Genomic DNA, 5,528 nt, shown 5'->3' on the forward strand with positions numbered 1-5,528 from the left:
AGAAGGAGGCAGAGAGGAATGAGTCAAAGGTAGACGTGGGGAGGTTAAAGTCGCCCAGAACTGTGAGAGGTGAGCCGTCCTCAGGAAAGGAGCTTATCAAGGCATCAAGCTCATTGATGAACTCTCCGAGGAACCTGGAGGGCGATAAATGATAAGGATGTTAAGCTTGAAAGGGCTGGTAACTGTGACAGCATGGAATTCAAAGGAGGCGATAGACAGATGGGTAAGGGGGAAAGAGAGAAAGACCACTTGGGAGAGATGAGGATCCCGGTGCCACCACCCCGCTGACCAGAAGCTCTCGGGGTGTGCGAGAACACGTGGGCGGACGAGGAGAGAGCAGTAGGAGTAGCAGTGTTATCTGTGGTGATCCATGTTTCCGTCAGTGCCAAGAAGTCAAGGGACTGGAGGGAGGCATAGGCTGAGATGAACTCTGCCTTGTTGGCCGCAGATCGGCAGTTCCAGAGGCTACCGGAGACCTGGAACTCCACGTGGGTCGTACGCGCTGGGACCACCAGATTAGGGTGGTCGCGGCCACGCGGTGTGGAGCGTTTGTATGGTCTGTGCAGAGAGGAGAGAACAGGGATAGACAGACACATAGTTGACAGGCTACAGAAAAGGCTACGCTAATGCAAGGAGATTGGAATGACAAGTGGACTACACGTCTCGAATGTTCAGAAAGTTAAGCTTACGTAGCAAGAGTCTTATTGACTAAAATGATTAAAATGATACAGTACTGCTAAAGTAGGCTAGCTGGCAGTGGCTGCGTTGTTGACACTACACTAATCAAGTCGTTCCGTTGAGTGTAATAGTTTCTACAGTGCTGCTAATCGGGGCTAGCTGGCTAGCTAGCAGTGTTGTTTACGTTACGTTGCGTTAAAAGAACGACAATAGCTGGCTAGCTAACCTAGGAAATCGCTCTAGACTACACAATTATCTTTGAAACAAAGACGGCTATGTAGCTAGCTACGATCAAACAAATCAAACCGTTGTACTGTAATGAAATGAAATGAAAATGTGATACTAACTGTGGAGCGAGCGGAATGCGACCGGGTTGTTGTTGGCTAGCTAAACTAAACGTATGACTTGGATTATATGCATAATAGTTAAGTAAAAAGTATTGCTCAGCGTGGGAACTTTTGCTGGGTGGGGGAAGTATACTATAAATGTCTCCATGTCGCGTATAGACCATCACTTCGTTGTCTTGTTGGTAAAAATGCATGACAGTCTGCATTGTAATAGTCTAACAGTTGTTTTTCATTTTGTTTCTCACATTAAACAGACATTTGAAAACGGAATGTCTTACAGTTGTACGTATGATGCACAGACACACTAAAGCTGTACAGTGTAGTTTGATAAATCAGTTTAACTTATCTGCAAATGTATTCCCTATTATTTACAAATCGAAAGATGTAACATTTGAAATGAATGTGGCAGAAACAGTTTAGCATAGAATTTCTGTGGGAGTCTTTTTGCCTCCTAGGCCTCGTTTCTCATTAGATGGGATTTCCCCAGTGCCAACTTCACATGAGATGGCCGCTGTCTACTGTCATGTGGTGCTGAATGACAGATCTCGCTTTGCCGATTTCACTGTTGTCCATGGTGCTGAAATATCCAAGTATTTCAGCACCAAGTATCTTTCTCGTTGGATCGAATTCTCCGCGTTAGCTAGCCAGAGAAATGTTGACCAACACTATCCAACTTAGCTGATTAAATAATTGAGTTTATGGTGTGAGAATTAGCTGAGTATTAACTGGTATACGACTTCTTGCCGTTCCTCAAGTTATATTGTTAACGTAGTTGCTTACTGGACCCTGTCAATCTGTGTGAAATGTTAACGAACTAACTATCAATGAACTAATTTTTTCCCTCTACAGTAACGTTGTGGTTAATTTTCAGAATGAGAGAATTGGATGAAAATGAGGCGTCAAGACTTGAGTGTCTTATGCAGTAAAGTCTTGACAACAAATAACATTGGATTGTTTTCTACACATTATTTAGCAGTGAGATGTTCACATTAACCATGTTTTATTTTACACGCAGAGACTGATAATGTAGATCATAGTCTTTGTTGTTTAATTAGTTAAAACCTGCCTTCCCCCTATTGTGGATATTTTTGAATGTTTCACCTTTTTGGGCCCTCACCAGTTTGCATCCATGAATTACTCAAAAAAGATCTGAATTGGGCTGTCTAAACACAGCCATAGAAACCTGGACATGCTCCAACTGAAATGTTCCCTCCTGTCAGCATTGATGTTGAATTACAGTAAATACAACTTTTTGGTTCTCTCCCATTCCCTGTAGGTTTGTTGAACATGAGTGGAAATGAAACTCCAGCACACTGGTAACACTAGATGTGATTATAACTTCTCCTGGTGTGTTGAACCTGCCTGTGGGTGTGGTGGGGATATTCCTGGGAGGTCTACTGAAGAGGTTGAGTTGGAGTTTGACCAAAACACACATGGGATTGTGCCTTGGCTCCCTCTTGTGGGAATAAACAGTATGGTTGTTACTGAGCCAGGATTCCTGGCTGTTTTGTTACTGGGCCTATGTCAATGATAGTTCATCAACAATCATTTAAACATTATTGCCAGCCATTTTCTCTGTCCTCCAGGATCCCTGGAATTTAACGAGACTGCCCCTGCTTGGCTGGGGAGTGGGACCCTGTGTGCTCAGACAACGGCATCACCTACACCTCCCCCTGCCTCGCAGTCTGCTCCAGCTTTACAGGATACGGAACGAACACCGTATTATTAATAATGTCCTGAGTGTACAAAACATTCACAGGGATGCTGGCCCATGTTGACTCCAATGCTTCTCACAGTTGTGTCAAGTTGTCTGTGTCTTTTGAGTGGTGGACATTCTTAATACAGACTGGAAACTGTTGAGCATAAAAAAATCAGCAGCGATGCAGTTCTTGACACAAATTGGTTCCCCTGGCACCTACTACCATGACCTGTTGAAAGGCACGTAAATATTTTATCTGTCTTATTCGCCCTCTGAATGGCACACATACACAATCCATGTCTCAAGCCTTACAGTATTTATTTTTAAAACTATCTACACTGACTTAACTAGTGACGTCTATAAGGGATTATAGCTTTCATCTGGATTCACCTGGTCGTCATGGAAAGAGCAGGTGTTCTTAATGTTTTATATGTAACAGACCTCTTCTTGCGTTGTGTACAATCAGTCATCGACACGGAACTCCAACATGTAGCACCAGTCATGTAGATTTATTCTGTTAGGAACGGCACAAAATTGCACGTCATGCAATGCACGTCTCACCATCCAACTCTGCACTCACGCACGCTGGTTTGGTGCTTGTTCACTGGGAAAGTTACCAAAATAATACAATTACAATATAATATCTTTAACAATGTACCTGTTAGGAACGGCACAAAATTGCACGTCATGCAATGCACGTCTCACCATCCAACTCTGCACTCACGCACGCTGGTTTGGTGCTTGTTCACTGGGAAAGTTACCAAAATAATACAATTACAATATAATATCTTTAACAATGTACCTGTTAGGAACGGCACAAAATTGCACGTCATGCAATGCACGTCTCACCATCCAACTCTGCACTCACGCACTGTACAAAATATATGAACCTCCCCACCAGACACAGTAAATTGCTAGCTAGAACTGGCGGGAATTCTTTACAACAAAATGCACAACAAATATTCTCCAAAAACCGCTGCATCTTATGTGTGATGTTCGAATAACATTTACAAACAATTTTATATAAATTGTACATTTAAATCATCACTTGAGAGTATAAAAATCACTTTTGATGTACAGTGCTTGGCAACCAACAACTTACCGCTGGTTTGGTGCTTGTTCACTGGGACGATTCTAACTGGAACATCCCCCCTCGTAAGCAAGCTACGCAAACCAGCCAATAAGATGCCATGTTGAGTAGGTGAAGGCAAGACAAACTCAAACCAAAAACCCATTGGCTTAACAATAAAGTGGCAAGCGGAATCACCAATATAACCCTGTTACATATACACTCAGTGTTACTCATTCGCACTGACATAAGTTACTTTCAACCATTAACGTGGGCCTTCTTGGTGCCTTATCTGATTGGCAAAGTATTATTTTTGATGTATGGAAAAAAAATTATACAATTCCTATGTGGAGAAGGTTCTCTCTGGTAGTTCAATATGACAATATGACACTCTTGTAAAATAGATGTTTCATCTCAATGTGACTCCCTGTTTAAATAAAGGTTCAATACAAAAACATCAACACAAACACAGGATATGGGGTACGCATGGTATCACATCATTACATACTAGACCCTTCTGCACCTGCATTCCAGCATCTGGTATTGACTCAACATGTTTGAGGTGGGGGATCAAGAAATGTTGTGGAAGAGGTGGCCGTTGAATGTATGATTCTGATATGTACAGGTAAGTTCATTGTGTGTGTGTGGGGGAGCACGCCAATGAGTGCATGCATAGTCTATGGTGGGTTTGAATATGAATGAGTAGCAGTGTTGTGATGTGTCCTATCCTGTCCTTGCAGAGTGCTCTTCCTTACCCTCATCACATGTCTCGGTGGCTCCTCCTACTTTTTCATCATCGCAGTCATTACAGTTTAGGAGGGAGGGGGACACCCCCGCAGGACAGCCCCCACACTCATTGCTCGAGATCGATCTTCAGACTCTCCCCAAAACAACTGAACCCCCAACAAACCGAAAGAGATTTAAGGTGCACACCCCTAAAGAGGTAGCCAGAACAGGATAACTCCCTTCAAGCTCACAAAGACACAGTGGAGGAGGAACTATCCGACACCCAGGGAGATAGAACGAGTGACCTCAGTCGAACACAGACAGTAGGGAGAGGAGGAGGTTACCCCAGATGCCATTCCTCCTGCTCATGCGAGCAAGGAAAGAGATGACAAGCCTTCTGATCAGGCCAACAGGCAGGCCAAGGGAGAGGTCATAGTGATTCACACCCACAGAGAGAAAGACAACCCACACAACCTATTGGCTGAGATGAACCACACAGAGTTAGAGGGCTTTCAGGGCTAGCCAGTCAGCCAGCCTGCTCTGATCCTCAAGTCAGTTGTATTTAAATTCATGTTCATTATATATTTTTATTCAAGATTTGAAAAGTCCCATTTACTTAATGATATCTTTTCACTGTCTGCAACCCTCAAGAACCAGGGTGAGTCTGAGTCACCCTTTTACTGGGCAAACACAACTTGCATATCGTCATAGACTAGGCCAAAATGTTAATCTTTTAACCTTGCTTGAATAAAACATGCATTTTTTATAGTGTGCAAGAGTTGCGCTTTTCGTTTTCTATGATGATTAAAGGTTTTGGTTGCACCTCAACTCAACGTTGGTACAAAGGAACATGCCCCAAGAGCCTGCGAGAGCTGGGGTGCAAGATGGCTCAACGACTGATCACACGGTTACGGACCCAGGAACGGAAACGACTACGAGTAGGAACACAGCACATGAGACAACCATAACAGCAGAAGGACACACACTTCAGGTGTGCAGCTGTGGTTGG

At 43.4% G+C, this 5,528-nt stretch overlaps 1 long non-coding RNA gene across 1 annotated transcript; it reads right to left on the reverse strand.

Annotated features, from left to right (window-relative positions):
- Positions 1-3,059: 3,059 nt before the first annotated feature.
- On the reverse strand, positions 3,060-3,843 carry LOC127925184 (uncharacterized). The gene is made up of 3 exons (XR_008120030.1): positions 3,827-3,843; positions 3,430-3,472; positions 3,060-3,328 (listed from the first exon to the last, which is right to left on the reverse strand). It is a non-coding gene; the product is annotated as an uncharacterized LOC127925184 (long non-coding RNA).
- Between the last annotated feature and the right edge of the window lie 1,685 nt (positions 3,844-5,528).

This window comes from Oncorhynchus keta, unplaced genomic scaffold, assembly GCF_023373465.1.
Source record: "Oncorhynchus keta strain PuntledgeMale-10-30-2019 unplaced genomic scaffold, Oket_V2 Un_contig_5219_pilon_pilon, whole genome shotgun sequence".
Lineage (NCBI taxonomy): Eukaryota > Metazoa > Chordata > Actinopteri > Salmoniformes > Salmonidae > Oncorhynchus > Oncorhynchus keta.